This window comes from Caretta caretta, chromosome 12, assembly GCF_965140235.1.
Source record: "Caretta caretta isolate rCarCar2 chromosome 12, rCarCar1.hap1, whole genome shotgun sequence".
NCBI lineage: Eukaryota > Metazoa > Chordata > Testudines > Cheloniidae > Caretta > Caretta caretta.
Genome location: NC_134217.1, coordinates 19,627,393 through 19,644,453, shown reverse-complemented (window position 1 = coordinate 19,644,453; position 17,061 = coordinate 19,627,393). Strand labels below are relative to the sequence as shown.

General features: G+C 41.6%; 1 protein-coding gene across 3 annotated transcripts in view; it reads right to left on the bottom strand.

Moving 5' to 3' along the window:
• The window catches only part of VPS35 (VPS35 retromer complex component), a 43,632-nt gene that overhangs the window by 26,235 nt on the left and 336 nt on the right, over positions 1–17,061 (bottom strand). The window contains exon 1 of one of the 3 annotated variants that reach the window (XM_075118381.1): positions 1,842–2,034. The exons of 1 other annotated variant lie outside the window; for it this stretch is intronic. The gene's annotated coding sequence lies outside the window, so the exon portion shown is untranslated. Of the gene's footprint in view, positions 1–1,755; positions 1,778–1,841; positions 2,035–17,061 lie in introns of those variants that run through there. One more of the 3 variants, XM_048816362.2, reaches the window with a different exon arrangement.

Genomic DNA, 17,061 nt, shown 5'->3' with positions numbered 1-17,061 from the left:
GCTATTAGGAATGAAAAACTTACCTTATGAGAGTAGACCCAAAGAGTGTGGCTTGTTTAGCCTGACTGAAAGAAGTCTGAGGGGAGATATGATTGCTCTCTATAAATACATCAGAGGGCTAAATACCAGGAAGGGAAAGGAGTTAAATTTTAAGTAAAGTGCCTATGTGGAAACAAGAACATATTAATATTAACTAGCCATGAACAAGTTTAGGCTTGAAATTAGACAAAGGTTTCTAACCACCAGAGAAGTGAAGTTCTTGAACAGCCTTCCAAATGGAATAGTGGGGGCAAAAAAACCTAATGGCTTCAAAACTGAGCTTGGTAATTTTATGGAGGGAATGGTATGATGAGACTGCCTACAATGGCATGTAGCCAACCTGCAACTGCTAGTAACAAATATTTCCAATGGCTGGTGATGGGACACAAGATGGGGAGGGCTCTAAGTTACTACATAGAATCCTTTCCAAGGCTTCTGGCTGGAGGGTCTTGCCCACGTGTTCAGGGTCTAACTCAGGGGTCGGCAACCTTTCAGAAGTGGTGTGCCGAGTCTTTATTTATTCACTCTAATTTAAGGTTTCGCGTGCCAGTGATACATTTTAACATTTTTAGAAGGTCTTTCTATAAGTCTTTAATAGACAACTACACAATTGATGTAAAGAAAATAAGATTTTTAAAATGTTTAAGAAGTTTCACTTAAAATTAAATTAAAATGCAGAGCCCCCCGAACCAGTTGCCAGGACCCGAGCAGTGTGTGCCACTGAAAATCAGCTCGCATGCCGCCTTTGGCACGCATGCCATAGATTGCCTACCCCTGGTCTAACTGCCATATTTGGGTCAGGAAGGAATTTTTCCCCAGGTCAGACTGTCAAACACCCCGGGGGGAGAGCGGGGGGGGTTCACCGCTCCCACAGCATGGGGAACACTGGACTTGCAGGTTTAAACTAGTGTAAATTGTGGATTCTCTGTAACTTGAAGTCTTTAAATCATGATTTGAGGACTTCAGTAACTAAGTCAGAAGTTAGGGGTCTATTATAAGGGGTGGAGGGGTTAAGGGTCTGTGGCCTACAATGTTCAGGTCAAGCTAAATGATCATAATGGTTCCTTGTGACCTTAAAGTCTATAAATCTATAAGCATAGATGGCAGCCTACTCCGACAGAAGGGGTTTTTCTTTTTATGTAGGAATGCTACCCCCCCCCGACCAAAGTTAGCTGTGTTGATGAAAGCATAGCTATATTGGTCAGTGGCGTGGTTTTTTCAACAGAAATAACTATGCCAATACAGTGTAACTTACAGGCTTCGGAATGAACCCCTGGAAATTTTACCTTCACATATCTGAGAGGCAGTCATTACAGAGAGGAGATAGTTATAGAGAGCTCTATGACTGAGTGACACCACCTCACCGCCAAGTCACCCTCCCAAAGGAACACATGGTTTTGGCTGCATTTGCCACACTCCGAATTATGATGTCCATTCTTTTCCAGCCATCAGCTGTTTTGCAGGTAGCAGACAGGTGATCTACTTTTGTGAGAGATGGGAAATATCCTCTCATGAGTTTGCTTTTAAAAGAAAACTGGACAGCTCAAGTGGTACAAAAGATTTATCTTTGCCCCACCAGAAGGTACTTTAGGATTATGTCATTACATGTAATACACAAATGAACAGCTCTCTTTTCCCTGTTAGGAATTCAAGTTCCACACACAGAGATGTGGTTTTCTCCGTGACATGATATAGCCTATGCAACTAGGAACTTACAGGTAGTCCGTCCTATCCTGTTCTGTGATGATCACTTCGGACAGCAAAATACATGTGTTTCCAAAACACATTACAACACAACTTGCCTAGAGAACAACCTCAAGTGACCTCCAGCTGTGCATCTCTGCTCCCTCCACTGCAGGAGAGGGATTTTGCATCAAGGATGATGAGTAGAATACAAGTTTCTATGGAGGGGCTTCCTTCAGAAGCGAAGGCACTCATAGATAGATGTAGCTGCAGCCTCTCCCATGCGCCTCAATGTACAAGTTAGTAGTATTTCTAAACAGGAAAGAAGGGATACCAAAATGTGTGTTGCCGCATTAAAATAGGTGTTCAGCATAATTTTACAGCTATAGGGACATATCCTTATTCACCTCATTCCAAGCTGGACTCACTTTTACAGAAAGAAAAGGAGTACTTGTGGCACCTTAGAGACTAACCAATTTATTTGAGCATAAGCTTTCGTGAGCTACAGCTCACTTCATCGGATGCATACTGTGGAAAGCGTAGAAGATCTTTTATACACACAAAGTATGAAAAAATACCTCCCCCCACCCCACTCTCCTGCTGGCAATAGCTTATCTAAAGTGACCACTCTCCTTACAATGTGTATCAAGGTGGGCCATTTCCAGCACAAATCCAGGGTTTAACAAGAACATCGGGGGGGGGGGGGGCGATGGTTTAGGAAAAAACAAGGGGAAAGAGGTTACCTTGCATAATGACTTAGCCACTCCCAGTCTCTATTCAAGCCTAAGTTAATTGTATCCAATTTGCAAATGAATTCCAATTCAAACAGTTTCTCGCTGGAGTCTGGATTTGAAGTTTTTTTGTTGAAGAATTGCAACTTTCATGTCTGTAATCACATGACCAGAAAGATTGAAGTGTTCTCCGACTGGTTTATGAATGTTATAATTCTTGACATTTGATTTGTGTCCATTTATTCTTTTTACGTAGAGACTGTCCAGTTTGACCAATGTACATGGCAGAGGGGCATTGCTGGCACATGATGGCATATATCACATTGGTGGATGTGCAGGTGAACGAGCCTCCGATAGCGTGGCTGATGTTATTAGGCCCTGTGATGGTGTCCCCTGAATACATATGTGGGCACAGTTGGCAACGGGCTTTGTTGCAAGGATAGGTTCCTGGGTTAGTGGTTCTGTTGTGTGGTATGTGGTTGCTGATGAGTATTTGCTTCAGGTTGGGGGGCTGTCTGTAGGCAAGGACTGGCCTGTCTCCCAGGATTTGTGAGAGTGTTGGGTCATCCTTCAGGATAGGTTGGAGATCCTTAATAATGCGTTGGAGGGGTTTTAGTTGGGGGCTGAAGGTGACGGCTAGTGGCGTTCTGTTATTTTCTTTGTTGGGCCTGTCCTGTAGTAGGTGACTTCTGGAAACTCTTCTGGCTCTGTCAATCTGTTTCTTCACTTCCGCAGGTGGGTATTGTAGTTGTAAGAATGCTTGATAGAGATCTTGTAGGTGTTTGTCTCTGTCTGAGGGGTTGGAGCAAATGCGGTTGTATCGCAGAGCTTGGCTGTAGACGATGGATCGTGTGGTGTGGTCAGGGTGAAAGCTGGAGGCATGTAGATAGAAATAGGTTTCTGGTATAGGGTGGTGTTTATGTGACCATCGTTTATTAGCACTGTAGTGTCCAGGAAGTGGCCCGTTGCCAACTGTGCCCACATATATATTCAGGGGACACCATCACAGGACCTAATAACATCAGCCACACTATCAGAGGCTCCAGAGGAACAGCCGTGTTAGTCTGTATTCGCAAAAAGAAAAGGAGTACTTGTGGCACCTTAGAGACTAACCAATTTATCCGAGCATGAGCTTTCGTGAGCTGTAGCTCACGAAAGCTCATGCTCAAATAAATTGGTTAGTCTCTAAGGTGCCACAAGTACTCCTTTTCTTTTTATCAGAGGCTCGTTCACCTGCACATCCACCAATGTGATATATGCCATCATGTGCCAGCAATGCCCCTCTGCCATGTACATTGGTCAAACTGGACAGTCTCTACGTAAAAAGAATAAATGGACACAAATCAAATGTCAAGAATTATAACATTCATAAACCAGTCGGAGAACACTTCAATCTCTCTGGTCATGTGATTACAGACATGAAAGTTGCAATTCTTCAACAAAAAAAACTTCAAATCCAGACTCCAGCGAGAAACTGTTTGAATTGGAATTCATTTGCAAATTGGATACAATTAACTTAGGCTTGAATAGAGACTGGGAGTGGCTAAGTCATTATGCAAGGTAACCTCTTTCCCCTTGTTTTTTCCTAAACCATCTCCTCCCCCCTCGCCCCCCCCCCCGATGTTCTTGTTAAACCCTGGATTTGTGCTGGAAATGGCCCACCTTGATTATCGTACACATTGTAAGGAGAGTGGTCACTTTAGATAAGCTATTGCCAGCAGGAGAGTGGTGTGTATAAAAGATCTTCTACACTTTCCACAGTATGCATCTGATGAAGTGAGCTGTAGCTCACGAAAGCTTATGCTCAAATAAATTGGTTAGCTTCTAAGGTGCCACAAGTACTCCTTTTCTTTTTGCGAATACAGTTACTCTGAAACCTGTCACTTCTACAGAGGAAGAGCTTTTGGTTATGTAAGGCCATTTTTGGAAGCAGGAGAGAGGAGCACTATGGGCAGTCATAGTGAGAACATCCTCCCACTTTGCTTCTCTACAGCAAAGCCACTGGATATGATGGAAACAAGTCTAACACTCACCAAGGCTCAGCAGGGACCTGCGTGAGACATTTGGCCAAAATAAAGCATGGAGAGGTTATTGGCTGCACCGCCACTGCCATGCAGAGCGCATTCAGAGGCAACAGAGTATGGCTGCGGCTGCTGCTGCTGCTCCCCTCCCCGGAGCATTAAGAACAAAGTCCCATTCAAAACTGTAACATTTATCTTTGTGCAGAATTACAAGTTACTCGGATAGCAAAGTTTACCAGTACCAGATGGCTCTAACTGGGGCAAATATTAGAGAAACAGAATACTAAACAGATCACAAGTGCAGTATACATTTGTAGACAGTGAACATGTCCTCAGTAAGTGACTGTAAAATGTCTTTCGTGTGTTCAAGGACTTCTGCTCCCCCACTTCACAGCTTTGCACCCTGATGAATCCAGCAAGCTTCAGCTCTGAACTAATTTGGGTCCTTCTCATTGATTTAGATATCAGACAGCCCTTCAGAGCCCATCACTGTTTCAGCAGAGAACAACCAATCTTTTCACTGATACCAAGACTAATGGGATCATGACATATCCATGGAGATACCAGAAGTCGCTGCGTCAGTAGCATGCAGCTTGGATGATAGACTTAAATATTTGGTACAATATCATGAGCACATCCAGACCAAGGAGACACAGATACAAGTACTCCCTAGCCCTACCCCAAATACAATCTCCCTTGTTATTTGCCAGGTTAAGATCTCATTTATTGTATCACATTTTCTGCCCATATACAGAGCAGAAAAAGACTTAGTCTTCTACAATGTTTTGAGGCTTTGTACATTAACACTGATCTTATATAAATAGCTATAAATATTAGTATCAACTGCGCCTTCACTTCTGAACTAGTAGAACAGATTTGTGATTTAGACTGCCACATTCCAAAATCCCTTTCATAGCAAGCATCTTCTTTACAAAATACATTCTTTATTTCTCCATTGCAGAATTATAGTAAGTCAGTTCACAAACAGCAAGTTTGAAACTTAAGCAAAATATATTAAAGGCTGCAATATCCGAAATTCAGCCCAATAGATCAGTTTGCATTAAAATATTCAAATTTCTAACACGTCACCCCCTACCCCATTTCCTGTGAAGTGGAGACAATTGTTTGCTTCAAGAAACTCCTTCCTATTTGAAAGCCTTGTCACTTCCTTATTATTATCCCTTTTTATAATATAGGGCTACACTTATTACAAAGCAAACACCATGAGGAAAGGAGGAGGGGGAGATGTCTACTGCAATTTAGGAATAATTTAATTCACAAAAGACTGAAGCAGAACCACAAGCTACTGTTTTTATCATGACTAATTATGAAAGTTAAACTGCAGTTTTTTGTAAGTGTTATTTTTGTGTAACTAGTGACTGTATTTTTAGGGTAATGCCTCATTTCATTCATGTACAGATAAGCCTTAATTAGGATTACCTAAGATTTCTACCCAAATTCTGTACCCTATTGGACAGTCCAAAAAAAGGCATTGCTCCCTCTAGGCCAAGGATGCATTCTGGTGCAACACATTTCCCCTAGCTTGGTCCTGGCCAGGCCTTTTAACAAAGCAGCGTGACACACATACCTCTGAAACAGTTTAATGCAAGGAAATTTGTTTCAGGAATAAGATGTCCATAATTGCAAGAACACATCTATTTTCCCCCTCACTGACTAAAGTGTTTGGGTTTAAAAACCACATAATTCGGCTTTTCCCTTTTCATCTGAAAGGAGTGAAGTTAATTATATACCAGTTGTAAAAATTCAGGGCTGAAGATAAATGTTGTTCATACATAAAAGCCACAAAGTATATAGTGCTAAAGCAATGTCTGCAGAGGGAGATAGTCACCTATCCAAAACACACAAGAATAACTGCAGAAAATTCAAAAGTAAATATTTGATGCCATTACAACTTAATACTATTATAATTCTACTGATTTTTATTCAACGAGTAAATCCAAGTCAATATTTTTATTTTAAAAAACAGATGTGATGCAACTGACTCCCCAGCACAGTCAAGTCACTACCACTATTCAACCTATAATGTCATCAAAATTAACTTAGAGTCAGATATTCACATAACATTTTATGCCCATTCCCAATTACGTCTCTGAAGGACAGAGATCATTCCCCAAGGCCTAGTGCAGTCTCCAGCGTTAAAGAGAGATAATAAAGTAGTAATAACAAGTGCACTAAAGAAAGACACTTCATTAGTAGGATTAACACATAAGCCTTGTCCATGCTAGGAGAAGAGTTGTACTAGCTATCACTATGTTTAAATATTGGATAGTGCAATGGTATATTAGGGTAGGAGGTCAATGCTAGCAGATCATAGAAATATAGGGCTGGAAGGGACCTGGAGAAGTCAGTTTCCAAGATGTAATTCCAGTCTGGTCAGGGACTTGGTGTGGTCCTGGGAAAGTCTGTTAAGATCAGTTCCCATTTTTAAAATGATGGGAATACTACCTCAGAGGGACAGGACTTGAAGAATATGACAGATGATAGTAGTGAGAGACTACTTACCAGCCAAAAAGAAGGATAAAATATGAGGTAAGAATCTCTATCAAAGAAATCCAGGGACAACACCACCCTGACAAGAAGCCCAGCCCTACTGGCCATCCTCAAAGGCTGGGCTGGGAAGATTCCTAGCAGAGTATCCAACCACACATCCTTGTCTGTGCATTATAACAGCTCCCAGCTAGGATGCTAGTTACACATGAGGCTCCATTCTTGCCCCCCTCATATACTAGAAAGAGTGAGGAGCTTTCCATCTTTTCTCCACGCTCCAGAGGATCCTGGCTGCTACATATAGCAAAGAGAAGAAAATGAATAGAGTCTCCACTGCTCTACTTTGCCCCCACGACTCATCTCCGTTTTGGGGGTTTGCCTCCCTGTAACCCCACAGCCTGCCTCTGACAGTCACTAGCTTTCCACAAACAGCAGCAGACAGTGGAGATTCCCAGGATTCTTGATAGCATCACTGGGTCCCACAATGTTCTTGACAGCAACACGAGTCAGCATTAATTTCACTCAGCTACTGCTTGGTAAAGCTATAAGCAACATCTGCAGCCTGGGAAATCTTTCTACAGACTCAAGAAGACAATACTATATTGAAAGCTGTCTTTGTAATGGTAAGGGCTAGCTAGAATCCATTTTCTTAAATCAATAGCAGAAGTTAATGATGTGTACCAAGTCAAGTTCCTACTCATACAAGGCAGGGGGATTTCTTCAGGCACTGTTATACCAAGAGACCTGTATAGAGCTACGTATTTCAGAAGCTCTAATTTATGTGGTATACACTGTCATAGTAACTGACCACTTGGCAAATATGAATTTTTTTTCACCGATCCTTGTACCTTAGAAAGTATTAGCCGCATTTTACAGATGGGGCACCGATACAAATTGTCACATGCCTACACACATACAAAAAAATCTGTAAGAGTGGGAATCAAATTGACACCCGTTCCCTGTCCGGTGCCTTAACCACAAGACCATTTTTGCACAAGGACTAATTACTAGTACAACAGCAATTGCTAACAGATTTAGCACACTTCCTCAGAGAGTAATGCCAGGTTCAGGAAAGTTTGTTCTACAGTTTGGTCTGCTGGTGGACTTCATGGCACCCTCTCTCTCTGCAGAATATTAAAGTAATAAGAGCATCATCTTTTAGAGCCAAAATTTCAGGTGTACAAATGCACTCTGATTAGCATATGTAAATCAGGTGTTTTCATGCACACATGAAGAACTCTTCCTTTGCATACACAACCATAGAATTGTGCTCCAAAATTAGGCAAGCCTTTTGCAAGCTTAAGACTTCTAAAAATAAAATCAGGTTCTTACTTTCAATGTAAAATTACTAAGCCAAAGATGTAACAGACAACAAGACTGGCTGCATTTGAGTCAATGTATTTAATATTAACACTACATTTAACTGAAAGAGAAAAAAAAAGTATTGCAAGTGACAGTATATTCTTATCTAACTCAATTGCTGTAAAAAATAATAGCATAATTTGATGTTCTACAGGGGTGCCAAATATACAGCTCAGGGGCTGGGTACTACCTGCATGATCTATTTGTATTGCTCACATGATAACCAGATTGTGCAGAATCTAAGCTCATGTGCACACTCTCTGCTATTTTCTTAAAAAGTTGTTTAGTCCTCAGGGCTGCAAAGAGTGCCTTCCAAATATGAGCCACGTGTAACCAACTGCATGATGTCTGCCTCATTTGAGTATCAACTCTGGAACCCACTGACACTACCACATGAGCTGCTCCACTGCTCATCATCCTCACAGCTGAAACAGAAATTTTCAGCTTTGAAAAAGAGCTCTGTTCAAATTCGAAAGCTTGTCTTGCTCTTCAGCGGAAGTGGGGCCAATAAAAGATACTACCTCACCCACCTTGTGTCCCTAATACCCTGACACCAACACAGCTACAACACTGCATACAATTATACTATTTTTGAACAGTCACAATTTCAGCATTGCTTATAACGTCCACTGTAGCTCTTCAAGAGCAGAAAGTTAGTATGTAAGCCCACTGAAGAGAAATATTTTCTGTTTCCATCCTATGTCAGCTGGAAAAGTCCCTTGCTGCAGGTTTGCTTTTTTTTTTTCTTCCCCCCCTTTTCCTTTTTAACTTCTGTATCACTTTGAAGTATTTATATTAATATGATCTGAACAAAGGTTTTTTTTTTAATTTTTAATACTAATTTTGGCCTGCGAAAAGTGTAACTGTTCTAAAAACAGAGTGGTGAAGATACTAAGGTTCTTGTTAAATCTAGAAGCCTAGATGGAATAGTGAGCAACTGGAGTCACTGACAATTAAAAAGTGTGTGACTAGTTAGCAGAACTGTCTATCATTCAATAAGCAGTAAGCAGAGTTGTCAACTAGTAGGGGACTTTGCTTGGAAGAAGCTTAAAGACTCCTGGAAGGTGGGCCCGGGCATCTGATGTGGTTGTATAAAGGGTTAGTCTGCTTTACTTATTTTTCAGCCTTCACAACCTGCATTCACTAAGGCAGTTCATCTAGTTCTCATTCCAGCTGTAGTAAGTATGAAAGCTGCTGATGAAGCCTGCAAAAGGGTAACACAGTATATTACCGGGTATCAGAGTTTGACTCAATATCCTTAAAGTTTAAGGAAGTGGTAAGAAACAAAACTAAATGGATTTAAGCACTGAAACTAAATCATTCTTCTACAGCAATATACACATTGTAATGCATTAGAAAATGAGAAAAGATTCATGCTCATCTCAAATAGAAAACTGGGTCCTTTTAGATTCTTCAACATCAAAAATAAGAGAGTTTCATTCAGTAGCTATTTGAAGATGAAGACTAGAACACTGATGAGAATTTGATGATCCAGGAAGTAAGATTTTCCAATGACATAAAATTCCAGCTCCGGTAAGGCACTGTTCCACGATGCCCAGCAATAGAAACTTTTCAACATGGACTATAGTGGGGAGGGGGGCGGATCAGTGTGTGTTTCTCTTACACACACATACAATAATGCCCTAAAAAAACTGAAAGACAAAGACTTGGACTTGCCATGACAGTATAAAAGAAGGTTGAAACTATCACCACCACCTTCAGTGCAGCATAATATGAGCAGCATAATGAAAAGATGGAAAGAAGCACTTTGCCCTGAATATAATCCTCCAGACAGATTTGAATTTACAGCTGTGCAGGTCTATTACTTAATGCTCTAAGTGATGAAACTGAGGTAAAAAAATTAAAGGAAGAAACCCAAAACCCAACCCCTCAAATAATTTGACATTGACATAAAATGGTTAATTGAACACCAGAAGCAACTCTAACTACAAGCATCTATGTAGTGAAAAGTGTGTTCCTATATTATGCTACTGCATTCAGCATATTAAAATAAAACTCCAGAATGTTATGTCCAAGGTGTTGAAGATGCTATCCAGGATGAGCACAGAAGAGTATAAAAAGGAAGTCTCTGCTGTTTGTTCAGACAATAAAAGATTGTAAGTTCTCTGACAAAACTACCCAGAACTTTTGGCATGTGAATATTCACCACATTACTTAAACCTCATCAAGAAAGGAATAGCACTGCACAGTCCCAAGGCACAACAGAGAAGGACTTTTGAGTTTCTAAAACCATAAGGAAGCAGATTAGCTGAGTGAAATAAGATTTATGCCTCAGGTTCCACAATATTTTGCAGAAGTTCCTAAAAGATTGTTTATCTACATTTATATCCGGCTACCTTGTGTTGAAATCTACACTGAAATTTGCAGTAAGCGCAAAGACTGATCACAACATAAAAGTAATTTCACAAAAGCAACTGAAGGTGGCTTCAGATGGACTTGACAGATTACAAGATGAACACACCACTGTTAGTGTCACTGGAAATATGGCTGCATAAACTAACAAAGTTTTGGACCACATAAGGACACAGTTCAGAGAAAATATTACCATTAGTCTATATGACTTATCACAAACACAAAAGCCAATTGGTTGTCCCCAGACAGGGAAGAAGAGGAAGTTACACTACTAACAGAACATAATTCTGAGTTTCTTCCTTCTCTTCTACAGTTTAACATTACAAAGGGGAATGTGTCACATTTTGTTGCATCAAAATGCTGGAAAATTATAGAAGTCTCTATACTGAGCAGCTGAATTCAGAACTACCAGTTTTTAAAAAGCCTTACATTTGAACAAGTTGGAGGAAGGAAACTGGCCGAGTGATAAAATTCAGTAAATTTGAAGAAAGATCACTATCTACAGGCAGATACGAAAGAATAGTAAGCCTGATTAGTTAGTAGATTGGGATGCTAACTATTTACTCCTGGGGAAATTCTACGCCACAGCGCGTGTGCAGAATTCATGTCTACCACAGATTTATTTGCTTCCTTGCAGAAAAAGGACTGCCTAACAGGGAAGCTGCAAGAGCAGTCACGGACCCACTCCCTAGCAGAGCAGATAAATCATTTCAGCACCCGGAGCAGCCAGCAAAGAGAAATCACAGCGGGGTTGGGAACACCCCACTCCGGACCTCCACCCCATACCCAGATCACCCTCCACTGAACGCCCTACACTCAAACTCCCACCCTGATGCCCCACCCCTTGCACCACCCTGACCCTCACACCACTGATTCCCAGCTAGCTGCACCCAGACCCCCAACTCACCAACACCCAGACCCTCCTGCTGAGCCCCCCACACCTAGACCCTCCGTTGAGCCCCAAATACCTTCACCTGGAAGCCCCTGCAGAGTCCCATTGCCTCTGTACCTGGAACCCCCCCAACAAGCCTCTGTGCATCCAGATCTCCTCACACCTAGACCCCCCACTGAGCTGCCTGCACCCAGATTGTCCCACACAGAATCCTCTCACCCCACACCTGGATACTCCCTGCTCCCTCCACACTTGGATCCTGCCTGGTTGAGGCTGCCTGCCCCACACCTGATGCACCTGACACAGAGGACCGGGGCCCAGAGTGTTTCTGGGGCAAGTCCAGGCCCTATGCTGTGTCAGGGTCGGGTGCAGCCTCACCACGGAGTCTGGGTCCCGGGATGGGAGGCTTGCAGGGTGATCTCCCACCTTCAGTAAGCCAGTGGCCTGTGCTCTCCACTGCCATGCTGGAGCCTCTGCATTTATTTATTGACAAATAAAACTTGCAGAATTTTAAAATATTGTGCACAGAATTTTACATGTTTTAGCACAGAATGCCCACAGGGGTAAAATTATTGTTTTATTTACAAAACTACAACCTTTTCATTTTGGACAATATGTATCTTGTGTGAGGAATGGATTATTACAACGTGAATGATGTAGTGTAAGTCTGATGTTTAATTTAATAGGAAGAACCTGGTCATCCTGACCACCACCTATTCCCATTCTCCCCCAGAAGAGGTTTTTTTCAGACGGGTGGGGGGGAAGAACCACAACAGCCAGGCACAGAATAGATACAGATTTTAAAATGAAAATGTTAAAAACAAAACAAAGAAAGCTACTGCTCTGCACTTCCCATAAACTTAATATTTTAGTCTGTAAGATGAAAATTTCTCTTCTGAACAGATTGTAAAGTTCACAGACCTTCATAAAGTGCATAAGTTAAAGCAACTTACTAGATTTTTTTTTTTTTTTGTAAAAAAAGAAAAATATGCATCTGTGTAGCAGCTTTCATCACTACACAAAAGAAAAGGGTGAGGTTACAAGGCCCCGTAAAAAGGGATTTGTAATGCCAATAAATCTTATGTTAGCATTACTTGGCTGGGCACGCAAGTCAGGAAATGATAAAGGAGGGTTGCATGTGTAATTCCAACTTTGCTCCGTTCGAAGGTCTAGTCTACATCTAAAAAACTTAGGTCAACCTACAGCACTCAGGCCTCTGAAAAATTTCATGCCCTGCGTGATGTAGTTAGGTCAACCTAACCCCCATAATAGACGCAGCTAGGTCAACGGTTCTTTCATCAACGCAGTTTCTACCTCTCTGGGAGACGGGGGTGATTTACTACAACAATGATCAAACCCTTCTGTCACTGCAGTAAATGTCTACACTACAGCAGCCGCAGCCAAGGCGCCACTCCCCCAGTACAAACCCAGCCTTGGCCCGGACCTGCCAGGGACCTGGAGCTGCTGCGGCAGGGAGAGGTGCCTTTCCCCACCAAGCCCAGGTGCTGCTGCAGGGAGAGAGAGTTGGGTGGAGTTCTCTCTCCCCCCATAGCCCTGGAGCACTCTCCTACACCCCCAGCCGGAGCCCTCACCCCCTGTACCCAACCCTCTGCCCCAGGTCCACCCCAGAGCCCACATCCTCAACCGGAGCCCTCACACAGCCCTGAGCCCCCTCCCACATGCCGAACCCCTCGGCTCCACCCCCACCACATGAATTTTGTTACATGCACCGATCTGAAGGTGATGCATCACACATCACCTCCAGATTGGAGCACGTAACAAAATTCATTCCGCATGTGAGTGGGGAAAAATTAGAGGGAACACTGCAAAGTAGCATCTTTTTTTTGTTCTTACATGTTCACATGAATATCATAATGATCGCTATGAATTTATAAAAAAAGTTATGTGAGTTTTCTTCTCTTCTTAAAATACTGGTATGTATTTTATTAAATTTTGTCACTGAGTGTTACTATATAAACACTTTTCAAGCTGCTTCTACTGTAGGTGGTATTCAGGGGATCAAACAATAAGCTACAGAACTAGTTTGGATAGTGAATGCCATATACCATTATAAAGTGTTACACAACAGACTACAGATAGAACATAAAAGTGGCCATATTGGGTCAGAACAAAGGTCCATCTAGCCCAGTATCCTGTCTTCTGAGAGTGACCAATGCCAGGTGCACCAGATGGAATTTACAGGTAATCCTCAAGTGATCCATTCCCAGCTGCTGGCAAACAGAGGCTAGAGACACCATCTCTGCCCATCCTGGCTAATAGGCATTGATGGACCTATCCTCCATGAATTTATCTAGTTCTTTTTTGAACCCTGTTATAGCCCTGGCCTTCACAACATCCTCTGTCAAAGAGTTCCACAGGTTGACCGTGCATTGTGTGAAGAAATACTTCCTTTTGTTTGTTTTAAACATGCTGCCTATTAATTTCATTTGATGAACTCTAGTTCTTGTGTTATGAGGAGTAAATAGCACTTCCTTATTTACTTTCTCCACACCAGTCATGATTTTATAGACCTCTCTCATAACCCCCCAGTAGTCTCTTTTCTAAGCTGAAAAGCCCATCTTAATAATCTCTCCTCATACAGAAGCCATTCCATACTCCAAATCATTTTTGTTGCCTTTTTCTGAACCTTTTCCAAAACCAATGTATCTTTTTTGAGATGGGACAACCACATTTGCACGCAGCATTCAAGATGTGGGCGTATCATGGATTTATTTAGAGGCAATAGGATATTTTCTGTCTTATTATCTATCCCTTTAGTAACTATGCCAAACATTATGTTAGCTTTTTTGACTGCCACTGCATGTTGAGTGGATATTTCCAGAAAACTATCCACAATGACTAAGATCTTTTTCTTGAGTGGTAACAGCTCATTTAGACCCCATCATTTTATATGTATAGTTGTGATTATGTTTTCCAATGTGCATTACTTTGCATTTATCAACATTGAATTTCATCTGCCATTTTGTTGCCCAGTGACCCAGTTTTCAGAGATCCTTTTGTAGCTCTTCGCAGTCTGCTTGGACTTATCTTAAGTAGTTTTGTACCATCTGCAAATTGCCACCTCACTGTTTACCCCTTTTCCCAAATCATTTAGGAGTATGTTGAATAGGACTGGTCCTAGTACAGACCCCTGGTGGACACCTCTATTTACCTTTTTACATTATGAAAACTGACCATTTATTCCAATGCTTTGTTTCTTATCTTTTAACCAGTTACCAATCCATGAGAGGACCTTCCCTCCTATGCCATGACAGGTTACTGTGCTTAAGAGCCTTTGGTGAGGGACCTCAGATGAGGTCTAAGAACAATTTGCAGTGTACTCGAAATTTAGCAGACTGTTTGGCATAAAGTGGACTAGTAGAAAGTATGATGAATTACTGAATGGTCCAGAGAAGGTACATCTCGTAACGCAACAGAACATTCAATGAGGGAAGGAGAGAAATTCAAAAACAGTATAAGGAAATACTTTTTTCACACATGTAATTAAATTGTGGCATTCACTGCCACAGGAAGTCATTGATGCCAAGAAGTGAACAAGATTCAAAAGGGACTGACCATTTATTTGGATATGAAGAATATCCACAGTTAATACAATTTTACTGAAGAGATATTAAACCTTATACTTCAAGGCTTAAGCCAGTGGTTCTCAACTTACTTACCATTGTTGGCCACATCCAATACTACCTGTATGGCTCTAAGGATGTCACATGGGTCGCAGCTCTGTGCTGACTGGGCCACAGGTTGAGAACCACTGGCTTAAACCAGTCTCTATTAGGGACCTTAAAGGGGAGCAGATTATCCCTATCTGCTCACTGCAGAGTTCTTACGCCTTCCTCTGAAGCCTCTGGTGTCAGTTGGCTACTATAAAAATAGGATACTTGACTGGATGAACATCTGATCTAAGTACTAAATATATAACAAAGGTTGTAAAAAGTTATGTGATCATTTAGTTAACAACTACCACAAAATGTATTTGTAGAGGGAGATAAGGCTACACATTGAACTTGTATCTTGTCACTGCCTGACTGGAATGCTTAGCCACACAACCCCAAGACCTCTAAGCATGTTTCAAATGAAATGTACCCATACACCTTGATTTACCATAGGGTTCCTGCCCTACATATCTTAGGAAGTCTGTGGGAGTCCTTTTTCTCCTGCAAAGTTTCAGAGCTATGTAGCTTTTACTTTATAAGATGTGCAGCAAATAAGACAAGCTCTTTACCTCATTCACTGAACACTACCACTAGTTTTTTCATTCCATAGCAAAGTTAGTCAACACCTGAATGTGCAGTGCTTCCTGCCTTAACTGTACGTTACAAGCTTAGCAATAATACACAATGCAAAACATACTGAGCATATACAATTTTAAGCACATCACAACTTTCAAGTCCACTGAAAATAAGATGCTACCCGATGAATGCTATCTCCATGCCAAATTTCAAGTTTGTCTCCTCACCCACTTCAACAGTATGGCTGTTTGAAAACAAGAACAAACCTATCAAAATATTTTCACTGTACATGTGCTCCAATTAGTGAACTGTTTTTGTTCAAACTACCCAAAAGAAAATTCAGTTTTAGTCAGAGACCCAGACCGGAAACAATCAGCCTGAAAGATGAAAACTATGGAATATTATGAGTGACTGTAGACAGCACATTGGAGTGGGGACAGTAAAGCCATCCTAACCGTAGCTTTGGTATTACTAATACTTTTACTGTGCCACTCCTGCTATTGGCAAATTGCACTTAAACTTTAACCACAAAAGCATTATTAAGGCACTGCTATGATAAAATATATACATCCCATGTATAGTCAAATATTTAGTTGTGAAATTTAATGATACTAGGTATTTCTCTACTAGTGGATTAACAGTTCTAATTTGCACTAACAACTCACATTTTAGTCAAGAATCTCTGAGAGGTTTATAAGCATAAATGAGCCCCAGGGAAGAAGGCAAACATTCTTCTGCCCATTTCACAGCTAGGCAGACAAAGAAGTCACAGGCCAGATTTTCTCCTCAAAATATCAGCGTCAAAGCCAGCCACTGCATTTTCAATGGAGTCACTGCAGAGCCACAACAACATAACAGAGCGCTCAACTGGACCAGACCCAGTAGCACCAAGCTAAAGGAATTTCAGCCTTAACAAAAAAAAAAACAAACAGGGATTTTCCCACCTCATTCAAAGTATATAAAAAAGATCTCAGCCTCCACAGAAGTGGATTCACAGTCATCAGCCTCAGACTGAGTAGAGCACTGGAGGAGGGAAGGAACCACTTAACACAACAGTGACATGATGGCAGAGGCGGGCTGGTTTTAAAGCTAGACCTTGCTAGGTTTGCCAAGCCCGGGTGGCCCGAGCAAGGATAGCGTGGTACTGCACTTGTTCCTGCCCAGGGCACGCGGGCACAGACCGCCCACGCCCAGGAACCGCC